Source organism: Lissotriton vulgaris, chromosome 7, assembly GCF_964263255.1.
Source record: "Lissotriton vulgaris chromosome 7, aLisVul1.2, whole genome shotgun sequence".
NCBI lineage: Eukaryota > Metazoa > Chordata > Amphibia > Caudata > Salamandridae > Lissotriton > Lissotriton vulgaris.
The window spans coordinates 417,740,575-417,753,671 of record NC_141695.1 but is presented as its reverse complement, the minus strand read 5'-3'; positions in this window follow the sequence as shown (position 1 = coordinate 417,753,671).

Sequence of the window (13,097 nt, the reverse complement as noted above, 5' to 3'; positions counted from 1 at the left end):
TCTAACTGCTATTGGATGAATAACCATATATTTACTTGGCATCACTATCTTCATACCAGGATGTTTTTGCCAACTGTCTCGATATACATGTTTGGTGGAAAGAATGTTTACCAGAGTGTACCTCCTGGTCTCTGGGGAGTGGTACCGCTGCAGGAGGGTTAGTTGCTTTTTAGGGCTCTCCTGGAAGGTGTAGATGCACAAACAATATGTTATGTTGTTTGATTAGAAGAAGAACATGCAAACTATACGTGCAAGCTGAAAAGAGCTCTCTCTCATGAAGGACTTGTTTTACGGCTTACTCGATGCATGTTACATCAAAATTTCTCCATGTTGTATGCCTTTCAATATTGTGTCAGTCTTTTCCTGGGATTTCCTAGCTTTTCCCGCTTGAAAAATAATTTTAATGAAAATAAATACATATTTTCAAGCAAGGCAGCTGATCACTTCTAATCAAGGGCTCACATGCTCCAGTAAAGTAGCAGTAGTGTAACATCAAGCTAATAATGTTCTCTCAAAGAATGGGCTCTCTTGCTCATTTCCTTTTATTCTCTTCTGAGACTAACTAGGAGCAAGGCAGAGTGGTAGCCCTGGCTGAGATGCAGCTGATTCTGATGATTAATAATTCAGTGTTCCGGACAGAGGGGGGTATTTACAAGCTCTGTGCACTGCCGGTGCATCAGTTTTAATATGGGAAAATGTGACATACCGGCAGCGCAAGGGGCTTGTAAATAAACCCCACAGTTTTCCAAGGTGCAGAAGCACTGGGCCCGATTTTACTGGCAATAAATTCTTGATGGTAAAATCATGTGAGGCTTTGGGTGTAACAGCAGCAAAGCCTCGCATCCCAGCCCCTGCCAGCCTTTTTATTTAACAAGGGTGCTTGCAGGACCACCTCCTGCTAAAAACATCCTCCCCTTGCCCTCCTTTGCCATCCCAGCCCCGTTCCTCCAACTCAGCTCCACAGGGAAGCCACTGCTTCCATTTACCAGTAGCTCAAATCAGGTGGTAAATGGAGCAATTAAGCCCTAGGAATATGGAATTCCACATGTTGTTCCATGTCCACACAGGTAGTCCACATTCTGAGGATTCTAACTCGTAATAGGTGATATTATCAGACCCCGCCCAGGATATTGCGGCATAGATTTGCAAATTTTGCAGCATAACAAGTGAAATTTAGCAGCTCAAAAATTGACATATAGCGGCATTATTGAGGCACTTTATTTTACTTGTAATCATTACTTTTCAGTCTTAAATCAATGTAAACTGTTTAAGCAGAGTATTCCACTTTCAAATAGGCATGTTTAAAGTGTATGAGAATATTTGTTTGCTATGCTAAGTCCCCAAGTCCTGTAATGGCTGGCAGCAAAATTGTTGACATGTTGCTGGCAGCCAATCAGAGAACTTGATGGACTCTGACTTCCGCAGGAGTGATATGGCCCAAGGGAAATAAAAATCCCAGGGCCAATCATAACTCTCTACTTTTAAACTAGAATATCTGCAAGAGTCTAAGACAATCCTGCTGGGTTCCAAAACAAGAAGAGAGGGGATGCAATGGTGCCCAAGGCTGCTCCCAGTTGGCTGTCTAATCTTGCCCCAGGACAGGGTGCAGGCACCTCTTCCCTGACCACTGGCATCAACCCTCTCCGACCCTTCTTACAAGCCTGCACTATAGTTTGCTGTAATTCGATTCTCTCCCGGCTGCTCATGCATTTAAAAGTGTGCAGTAAACAACACATTGCACATGTGATCATACTGACAGACCTCTACCCCCATCTTCCACCACCCCTGCTCCACGGCACAAGTCCTAAAAAATAGAAAGTGGGGGGACTAACCAAGTTAGGTACTTTGCAAGTCACTTCCCACTTAGGTTTATCTGGTATATCATGAGTACAATTAAGCGCATTATGATATTTACCAAATTAGATTTGCTTTAGGCTTGCTCCAAAAATAGTGGTGCAATCCCAAAGCAAAATCTGGCCTCAACTAATATATAATTTTTTAGAAAGCCTTGCCACAAATACATTGGCAACAAGGAGAAGCATGGCATTGGCAACAAGGAGAAGCATGGCAGTAAATCTCTTCTGCTTAATTGGTTGCAAAATCTGCATTTTAAAATATTTATGTTGGTAAGGCTTCTGCTACTGAGGTGTCCAGCAAATCTCAGGGAATAATAATAATGGTTAGATAATTCTGGAGGAAAAAGCATTGCTGGAGAGATCTGCGTTTTTTGTAGTCACAGATTTGCATCAAAGTAGTATGGAAGATTAATGTGCCAATCAACTAATAATATCACTACACTGTTCTGGTGTACATGGATCAGTATACATCGACCACCTAATGACGCTACACTTTTCTTCTGTACAGGGTTCTCAGTATGCCAAACACTTAACAATGCCAATACTTTTTACAATACGTATCACTCACGCAATGGCTATACACCTTGTGATGCACGTGCTTTCAATGTGCCTACCTTCTAATAACACCAGGTTGCCTTTTTGGAGCATGGGTCTTTCAGAACTTCCTCAAACTAATAATGCAACACTTTACTGGGGCAGTGGTCGCGTATTGTTGCAACCAGTAAAGCTACAGCACTTTATTGGTTGCCAAGGGTTCTCAGTAAGCTAACTACTTAATGCCGTCACATATGTCTGAGGCACAAGCTTTTCAATGTGCCTGCCATCTATCGTCACTATGCTTTTTATGTTCTTTAGGGCTTTTGATGGGCCACCGACCTAGAGCCACCACACTTTCCTGGTGTCTATGGCTTGCTATGTATCAAGCTAATGCCTGTGGTTTTCTTTTGCAAACAATTATCTGTATATGCTAATAGCTCAATGTTGCACCACTCTGGCACACAAAACTCTGAATGGCAAACCATCTACTGCCACTACATGTTTCTGGTGCACAGGCCTCATGTGGTAAGCACAAAGGGTCACTACACGTTCCCAATGCACAGGGCTCTTGATATGGCTAAATGCTGGAGGGTATGTATTCTGTGCAGTGATGTTGGTTGGTAATGGTAATTCTGGCTGTTGGGAAGCTCGACATGGAATTCCACCTATCTCATAATCAGGGCCTAATTGTGGAATCTACATACCTCTACAGAGAAACAGTTCAAATATCGGCAAGTAAGGCTGGAAAATTAGAATCTAAAGTTATCTTATATTTACTAGAAGTCTAGCCTTGCCAGTTCTTTTCAAATGGACATACAACCCTGCTCTTATCTACCCAGAAATGGCACTCCTCCAAATCTTTGATGTTAGGTTGTGTGTATCCTGCGGCGCAGCTAGACCTGTTGAGATCTGTTGCAGTCAGGGTGTTTGCCTCCCTTCCCACCCTCGTCAGCTGCATGTAATAGCGGGCGTCCCCCGCTCCCAAAACTCGGGCCACCCGGCCTCCCCACTTGCTACGCAACTGTGTGTATCCTTGCTGACAGAATTTAATTTTTATCCCCAAATTTGGTTTAAAAAGAAAGGCAAACAGGCCTTTTCTGCTAAATATTAGCTTCAGCAGAACATGCTATTCCGTTTTTTGATGCATTGGTGTAAGCAGCTCTGCTGCAGGTGATGGCAAATGTAGTGTTAAGGCACAATATACATCTTCATGTGAATAGAACGGCCTAGAAAAGTTAGGGTGTGTAGAAAGCTGTTTCTTTTTTTATGATGTACTAAAATGAAGTACACTGTGCAAGAAGTCTAGTTAGACTCAGATTAGTATACAGAGGCAAAAGTAGATAATACTAATGCTTTATATATGGTGGTTTGGGTAAGCAGTTAGGCTTATCAGAGGCTAGTGCTAAGCATTTGTTGTACTCAAAGGTTCAAGGTTCAAAATAAGCTTTATTCGATATTTAGACAAATATCATATAAGCATACCTTCATATACATGATTTAAAATGCATTTCTATAACAAAATGAAAATGTCTTAGTTTAAAATTTCATACAAAGCTTCGGAAAGAATAAAAAGTCTACGTTTAAAAAAGACAGATTAAAAACAGAGAGGAGTAATCACTATCTCCAATCTCAATCTAAGGTTTTCCTAAATTTTATCACTAATTTTAAAAACTGTTCCATTTTGATTGTCACCTCCTTATCCTCAAGTTCCTGTAGACGCTCAAAAGCAGTTTTACATGTCCTGATATTCCATCTCTTTAGTAGGGGTAGTAATAGGGCTTTTCTCAGAATCCCGTAATACTTGCAGAAGAGAACGGTGTGAATGTTAGATTGTTGTGAAGTAGTATCACAGGGACAGAGACAGGTGATCCGTGACCAGTCATTGCATTTTGGGAATGTTACGTATTGATAAAAAGAGCCCATTCTAAATCTGGTGAGTAACATCCTTGAGTAGCACGGAAAATCTGATGATAGGTATGATTGGAGGCCCTTCTGAGGTGTTGCCCTTTGATATGCCAGGATGGTGTCAGAAGATTTTTGTTTGTTCCATCTCACTGCTTCCAAGTGCTCCATTAATATCTTTCTCAAATGTTTTCACGAGATATTTTCAAGTGACGATGGATCTGTAAACCACTCTTGGTGCCCGATCTCAAAAAAGGAATTTCTGACATAATTCAACCAGTTCGATTTGTTGGGATGTTTGGCCCCTTTCAATTTAAAAATGTCTTGTAGCACCTCTCTATTAAAAGCAGTCTCAGGGGTAGTCCAAATTTTGTGCCAGAGAAGGGGGGGTTCAGTTTTTATAGTATCTGTTATGTACGGGAGATCCAGCTCAATGTGCATTTTATATACAGAGGTTGCCTTTGAGGCAGCGAGGAGATACCTTAGGAATTGATTTTCCAGAGTTTGTAACATTGAGATGTTTTTATCTATTCCCCAGAGGCCAGCCCCGTAGATAGCGGTAGATGCACATTTTGCTTTATATATAGTTAGTAGTTGTTTAACTGGTCTGCCCCCTATCTTTCCTGCAAAATCCCGGAGACCTCCAATCGCTCTCAAAAAAGCGAGTTTCCTCTTCTCTATTGCAGCTTTCCAGAGTAACTTTCTATGTAGGCAGATTCCCAAATATGTAAATGCCTCCACTGTCTCCAATCTTTGGTTCTCAATAAAGATGGGGCATGGAATTTTTTGTCTTTTGTTGCATAGCATGGTGTACGATTTTGCTATGTTGACTTTGAGGCCCCTGTCATTCATAAAAGTCGTGAAAGCTGATACTGCCTTTTGTAGGCCCACTCTGGTCTGGGATAGAATTGCAGCGTCATCTGCATATAGCAGAATTGGAACCGATTGTCCTCCTATTTTAGGGAAGTCACACTCGATGGTTTTGAGATGCTCGCCGATCGCGTTTATATAAAGGGAGAAAAGCAGGGGAGCCAGAATGCACCCCTGTCTAACCCCTCTGTTGATGTTAAAACGTGGCGAGCACTCTCCCCTCAGTCCGTATCTCACTCTGGCTCCTGCATCACGGTACAAAGCCTTAATGAAAAGAAGGATTGATGGATCCATCCCGAAGTGGGTTAAGATATCCCATAGTTGGTCATGGTGGACACAGTCGAATGCTGAGGTGAGATCTATGTATGTTATATACAGACTGTGCCCTTTGATGTCGATGTATTTTGACTTGATTAGATGTAAATTGAGGACCTGTTCAGTTGTACCTCTGCCTGACCGGAAACCATATTGTAGTTTCGAGAGTATATCTTTTTCCTCTATCCAGGTGGTTAATCTTTTCAGGATTATACGTCCAACAATTTTCATTAAGGTGTCGAGGAGAGATATGGGCCTGTAGCACGATGGGAGGTGTCTGTCTCCTTTTTTAAAGATTGGTATTACTATAGCCTCTCCCCAAGTTGGCAGGAGCTTTGTGATGCTTATAGAGTTAAGGACGGAGGTCAATAGGGGAACCCAGAATTCCATCTCTGCCTTGTACACATCTGCAGGGATTGCATCCGGTCCAGGGGCCTTCCCAGGCGGGCTTTCTTTAATGGCTGATTCCACCTCCTCAAGTGAAAAAAGGATTTGGCATGGAGTATCCCGGGTTGGGTTTATGGAATATGGATCCGGGTTGAGGTTATTTAAACATGCGGGTTTAGAATAGAGCTTCTGGAAGTGCGCCGCCCACATCTCTCCATTTATTGCCATGTCAAGGTTCCTCTCGGGCATTTTTACCCATGGCAAGGGGGAATTAATAAGTCTCCAAAAAGCTGACATGTCCCCCATCTCCGATGTTTCCACCAATTTCTGCCATGCTTCCTTTTTCAGTTCCTTTTTTCTCTGTTTTATGGCTAGACGATATTGATTTCTGGCCTGGCGTATTTCTAATTGAGGTTTAGGTTGGACACGCAGAAAATTCTTTAGGGAATTCAATGCCTTCGTACATTTTGAATCGAACCACCCATTTTGAACCAATGTACCTGTTTTAAACTGTCTCGTCAAGAGTTCTTTTACGGTGCCTTGAATTTTAATGAAAGCATTACAGATATCATCGGGATTGTCCTTATTAGAAAGACAAGTATGGATCTCCTCCCTCCTTTTATTGACTGGGTGTTTGAGGAGGTTTTTTGGGTTGATTTTATCCCATTTGACACAATATCCGTTTTTTGCTCCCAGCGTAATTGGTTGTTCGTAAGGATCTTTATTAGAGTTCCGGCTCAGCGATAATCCCGGTAAGTCTATGGTCATCGACAGAGGATAGTGGTCACTGTGTGGATGGTCGAGTGTGTTCCAATCTTGTATTAATAAAGCATGTGCTTCAGAGAATAATAGAAAGTCTATGATGGTGTTCCTGCCTCTGCCATGGAAGGTTGGTTTAGGGGGGCATGGGGTCTGCAGGAGCTCATTTACCAGATGTAAGTTAAAAGAGGTCACGAAAGTGTTAAAAAGGTCCCCTGTCTTTGTATGCAAAAAATGGCTGAAGGTGGAAAAACCAGGGTCTGAGGCATATGTATCATGAATGTCACAACCATCTCTTTCTGTGTTTGGGCAGATATGGCAGTTTAAATCGCCCGCAAGAAGAATTGCACACTCTCCACCCAGGTTTACCTTAGTCATAAGCATGGCTTGACGTAACTTATCCATGACTTTCTCCAATTGGTCTACAGGTAGGTTGTTGTAAAAATTTATAATTAGCAATGAGAATGACGGGGCGATGTCCAGTACAATTATCTGGAAGGAATCTCTCAGTAATGTTTTCCTAATCTTCTGACCGACTGTTACACTAATGTAGGTACATAGACCCCCCTTGTGTCTGCCCCATTTAGTAGCGGCAGCCGGTGAATGGAAAGTCTTAAAGCCTTGAAGGTGGATGGGGGAGATCGCCCAAGTTTCCTGGAAGCACAGGATGGAATACTGATTTACCACCTTTATCCAATCCGGTAGGATAGTTTTAGAAGAGAGTCCTGCTAGATTCCACGAGAGGAACTGTAAGTTACCAGTTTTGTTTTTGTCTGCCTTGTTGTTAGAGTATAAATTGGCATTTGTACTAATGGGACGACAACTTAGACTATTTTCTTTGCCCCTGTCAGTGGTTTGGACTCTGTTATTTACCCCGTTATGTGGGGAATTTTTATTTGGGCCCTTTTCATTATTAACCTGCTTATGATTGGAGTGAGCGATGGTACTCTCAGATCTCCTACAGCCGTCATTTACTTGCTTCTCTTTAGCGAGTCATTCTACGTCTTCCATACCGCAGAGTGGCTCAAAGAAGTTATAACTAGGTATATTCCAATTTGGGTGGAAAAAGGAGGGGCGGTTGACATGGCCATGTGGATAAAACTGTGGAGTCAGTGGTAGAAAGAGATCGTTTGAGGGAAAGGATATCTGGTCTCTTACTCCCTGGGTAAGGTGGTTATTTCCATACTGCGCAAATGAATGTTTAGGATAGTGAGATTTATGTGGCTTGGAAGACATTAAAGTTTCAGGGTAAAAGTAGGCTAAGGGTTTTGGCAAAATTGGTCCCCTGTGGAGTCCCGAGAACCAGTCTGTAATATGTGCAATGACCCTTGGATCTTTAAAGGTGACAATAACCACATCCCCTTCTATGTCTTTGGGGCGAATACCAACCCAGTCAGTTCTTCTCACCATTATTATGTCCCCATTTATATGAGGGGGTAAGGGCCTATTTTCCCTGAGCCAGAAAATCACCTTGTTTTTTAAACTGTGATGATTTTCGTATCCTCCTGTACTTGAGAGTGGTGCGACCCCCGTTAGTATGATAACATTTTGTGATGCTGTCGGGGGTAGGTCGACATATCTTTTACCTGGCCGTTTATCCTGTATCACGGCAGGGTGGGTTTTTTCCCGGGTAGGAGGGGGATTTCCCATTTTTGCTGAAGCAATGAGAGAGTTGATTTGTGTCGAATTTGCCTGCGTATGAGGAGGCGCTTTTGAGGAAGCAGCTGGTTTTTGAGTGGTTGATGGCTTCTTTATGGAGACTAACGGTTGAGTTTTGTTGTGGTTTGATACCGGGGTTTGCTTGATAGGTATCTGTTCTTTTGTCGATTTTTCACAACTAGGTTTCTCTCCCCCGATTTTTGTGATTAACTATGGTGGTTGTGATTTTTGCTTCCTGTTTAGATTTGTCGCCAGTTTTCAACATGGAGTCAGGATTTGCTACTTGGGCTTGGGTCAGGGTTTCCGAGAGAGTGTGCAGTTCAGTAGCTATTCTTTTCACTCTCTCGAGTATTGGTGTTAATAATGCCTTCACAAGATGTTCCATGGCGTCCACAAAGTCTTTAATTGTGGGAGGGACGCAGGAAATTAATGTTTCCCGTGGTGGTTTTGGTATTCCTTCTACAATTTGTAGCAATTCTTTTGTGAGTATGTCCTTAGCCGAGGTTTGAGTTTTAGGGGTCTTTTTCGTTGGTAATTTTTTCCTCCGTTTTTTGGGCGGTGATCGAATAATAGGCTGGTTCTTTTTGGGTTTCTGTTTCCCTTTAGTCACTTTATCTGACTTTACTACCACTGGAGAAGGGTGGAACATAGAAATCTTTTGTGTGGCCTGGGAGGATGGAATTTCTATGATATCCGGCCCCACGAACTCCGCAGTCTTTGGCAGATTTGGTGTAACCAAGTCTATGAGGTCGGGGGATGCCGTGGTTATATGATTAACAGTTTTTAAAGGGGAAGGGAGCAGAGATCCATTATTTGGCGGAAAGTAAGATTGAAAAACTGAGGGCACATTATCAGTGTTCATTAAATCCTCTACCGTGATTTTTAAGGTGGAATTAAGTGGGCTGGGCTCAAGAGTAGGTGAGGGAACCGGAATGAGAATGTTATTTTTAAGTTGCTCAATAGATTGTCTCCTTGCAATGCGCCTCTCTGCCAAGGTCAGATCTCTATCAATTTCACCCTTAACTTTGGAGAAGAACTTGTCCAGAGGGCCACAGATTAAACTCCCTTCACCCAAAGGTTGAGCTTCGCATCCAGCTTTCGCCATAGTTATATGTCTTTTAGACGAGGATGCAGATTATGGGGGTGGCCCGACCCGGCCTAGTCAGGCCTTGGAGGGCCGTAGAGGGCCCGCCCTTTGCCCGGGCTTAGCCCGGCGCCTGCCCGCGCGCGTCCCGCGACGCGGGAAGGGATGCCCCTTTTTGTGCGCCTCCTGGCGCGCTCAGCCTCGACGCGACTTCCGTCCAGGTCGCGGAGGCTTCTGGGGCTTGTGGTCCTCAACTCCCCCGCTCGGCGGCAGCACCGGTGGTCAGCCCAGCGGAGCCCAGCGGAGCCCAGCGGACAACAGCAGCAGGGAGCCTGGGAGCTCCGAACAGCAGAAGCAGAAGCAGGTAACAGGTAACTGGCAAGAAAAAAACACTCCCACTCCCCAGCAAGGGATGCCCCTTTTTGTGCGCCTCCTGGCGCGCTCAGCCTCGACGCGACTTCCGTCCAGGTCGCGGAGGCTTCTGGGGCTTGTGGTCCTCAACTCCCCCGCTCGGCGGCAGCACCGGTGGTCAGAGGCTGCAGCGGGGGGAGGAGACCGGCGATGTGAGGAGAGCGCGCTGTGTGACACAAGCAGATCCCGCGATGGTGAAGGAGAGCCCAGCGGAGCCCAGCGGAGCCCAGCGGACAACAGCAGCAGGGAGCCTGGGAGCTCCGAACAGCAGAAGCAGAAGCAGGTAACAGGTAACTGGCAAGAAAAAAAAACAAAAAACACTCCCACTCCCCAGCAAGGGATGCCCCTTTTTGTGCGCCTCCTGGCGCGCTCAGCCTCGACGCGACTTCCGTCCAGGTCGCGGAGGCTTCTGGGGCTTGTGGTCCTCAACTCCCCCGCTCGGCGGCAGCACCGGTGGTCAGAGGCTGCAGCGGGGGGAGGAGATCGGCGATGTGAGGAGAGCGCGCTGTGTGACACAAGCAGATCCCGCGATGGTGAAGGAGAGCCCAGCGGAGCCCAGCGGAGCCCAGCGGACAACAGCAGCAAGGAGCCTGGGAGCTCCGAACAGCAGAAGCAGAAGCAGGTAACAGGTAACTGGCAAGAAAAAAACACTTTGTTGTACTCAAAGAGACAATAAATGAGACACATGCACTCAAGAATAAATCGAGACCAATTTGCAATAATAACACAGATTTTTATATAATTTTTAAGACCAAGAACTAGCAGGCACCTGCATCATTCTATGAATTTGCGATTCTGTATTTGTGAATTTTAAGGAATCGCAAATAAGTAATCGCAAAACGCGATGCATCATAAAAATAGCGAAAAATTAAAGAAACACTAAAAATCGCACAATTATTTGCGATTTCTAGCTTTTGCGATTTCGCAATTAGCAAAATCGTAATTTCCAGAGTCGCACATTGATGCATCTTGATGACATCAGAACCAGGAAGTGAGCACTCCAAGCCTCATTTTCAGTGCAGAGGCTCAGGGAGAGGAGTGAGCTGACTCTGGGAGCAGAACAGGAGTGGGAGAGAGAGATTGCAAACACCTGGCAACCAAATGAAAATGGAAGATACACAAACAGCAGAGGACAGCCAAACAGGCAGGAAAAGAAAAGTAAAATTTTCAGAGAAAGAAATTGAAACACTCATTGAGGGAGTGGTCCACAGCCATGATAAGCTGTTTGGCAAAGCTTCATTTTTCTGTCTCTGTTAGCCACCACTTTACCTTTTCTGGCCTGCTTATTTACCGGCCCCCGGGTCCGGATGCTGCCTTCAGGGCTGCCCTTCCAGATGCAGTTGGTTCACTGGCTCTAAGAGCTGCTAACTTTAGCATTGTCGGTGATTTAAATCTCCACTTTGATTCTCCATGCTCCCCAGCGGCTAGCAGTACTCTTGCCGACCTGGAGGCTCTCCAGTGATTCCAGTTAGTTGATCGCCACACCCATGCTGGCGGTCATATTCTGGACCCCATTTTCACTAACCTAACGTTGGTTAAGGTGATGCCTCCAAGACCTATGGCCTGGACTGATCATCATTTAATTGAATTGCACCTTACGCTTAATGATTCACCTCTTAAAGCCTCTATTCCTATTACTCTCAGACGTCCTTGGAAAAAACTGAAACTGGCCGACGTCCATCAGCTTCTTGGCTCTTACCCCTTGGGCCCTTTCACTGATGTGGAGTCTGGCTATGATCTTTATTGCAACTGGCTGATTAAAGCCTTAGATAGGTTGATTCCAATCGCTGAGAGCAAACAGCAGCGTACTGAATCCAGTCCCTGGTATGATGACTCGCTTCGGCTCCTAAAATCAAACAAGCTGAAAGAGCCTGGCGTAAATCATATCAGCCTGATAGGAAAACTCAGTACCTTGCTAGTATTAAGAAGTACCATAGAGCGATCTGTAAGGCTCGTGCTGCCTACTTCTCTCTTGAATTTAGTACCAGCAATAACCCGACTAAACTGATATTCAAGGTGCTTAAGGATCTTACAACCAGCAGAGCCCCAGTTGCTGAGATCTGCTCCTCCACCCATTGCGAGGATTTGGCTGCTTTTTTTATTGGAAAGGTGGAGGCTATCTACCGTTCCTTTCCCTGCTCTATAGGGTCCCCGGAGAAACAGATACCGGCTTCGAAAACTACTTTATCTTTATCTCACCTCCCAGAGCTTTCAATGGAGGATTTTAACAAATTGGTAGTGAAAGTTAAATCAGGTTCTCCTATGGATCCTTTACGACCTGCTCAATTCAGAGAATCTGCCTCCTCTGCCTCCCTCCTTTATATGATCTTATCAATCTATCCTTATCCTCAGGCTCCGTCCCGGGCACCTGGAAACAGGCCCAGGTGATTCCCATCTTAAAAAAACCTGCCCTGGACCCACTGAAATTGGAGAATTATCGCCCTATCTCCCTTCTCCCGTGGGTAGCTAAACTGACCGAGGCCCATGTTAATACCATCTTATCTAATCATCTCCATTCTGCCAATATATTAGACTCTTCGAGAACGGGTTTCCGCCTGGCCACAGTACCGAGACTGCGTTACTCTCAATGGCTGAACATCTACGAATGTTGGTAGATTCTGATCATACTGGTTCTTCTTGATTTCAGTGCCGCGTTCGACACGGTCTCCCACGATATCCTATTACAGCGTTTGGTAGAGGCTGGTGTCGACAACATGGCACTTGAATGGTTTCGATCTTTTCTACCTGGTCGTACCTTCAAGGTTGCCATTCCACCTTTTGAATCTAAACCTTATTCGATCGCCCAGGGAGTTCCGCAGGGATCGGCTCTTAGCCCCACTTTATTCAACCTCTATGTGCAGCCCCTGGCTGCTGTCGCCAAGCGTGGGAACCTGACTATGGTGTCCTACGCTGACGACACACAGCTGGCGGTTGTAATAAGTGGGGCTTCCGATCTTGAGGCAGCTAAGTTCCGAGAGGGGCTTATTTCAGTGGCCCGCTGGATGACTGATAATTACCTTCAATTGAACGCCAAGAAAACCGAGGTGCACATTGTTGGGAAACAGAGTCATCTATGGGGCGACAATTGGTGGCCTTCAGGGCTCGGTCCTACTCCCATCTCTGTTACTGAGGTTAAAAATCTAGGGGTTTGGTTCGATTCTAAACTCAGCTTTTCCACCCATACTAAAAAAGTTGCTGCCATGTGTTTCGGGACCTTGCGTAAGCTCAGATCCATTTTTTAATTCTTTGATGCTCCTACTAGACAGCTTATTGTACAAGCTATGATTCTGTCTAAGTTGGATTATGCCAGATCTCTT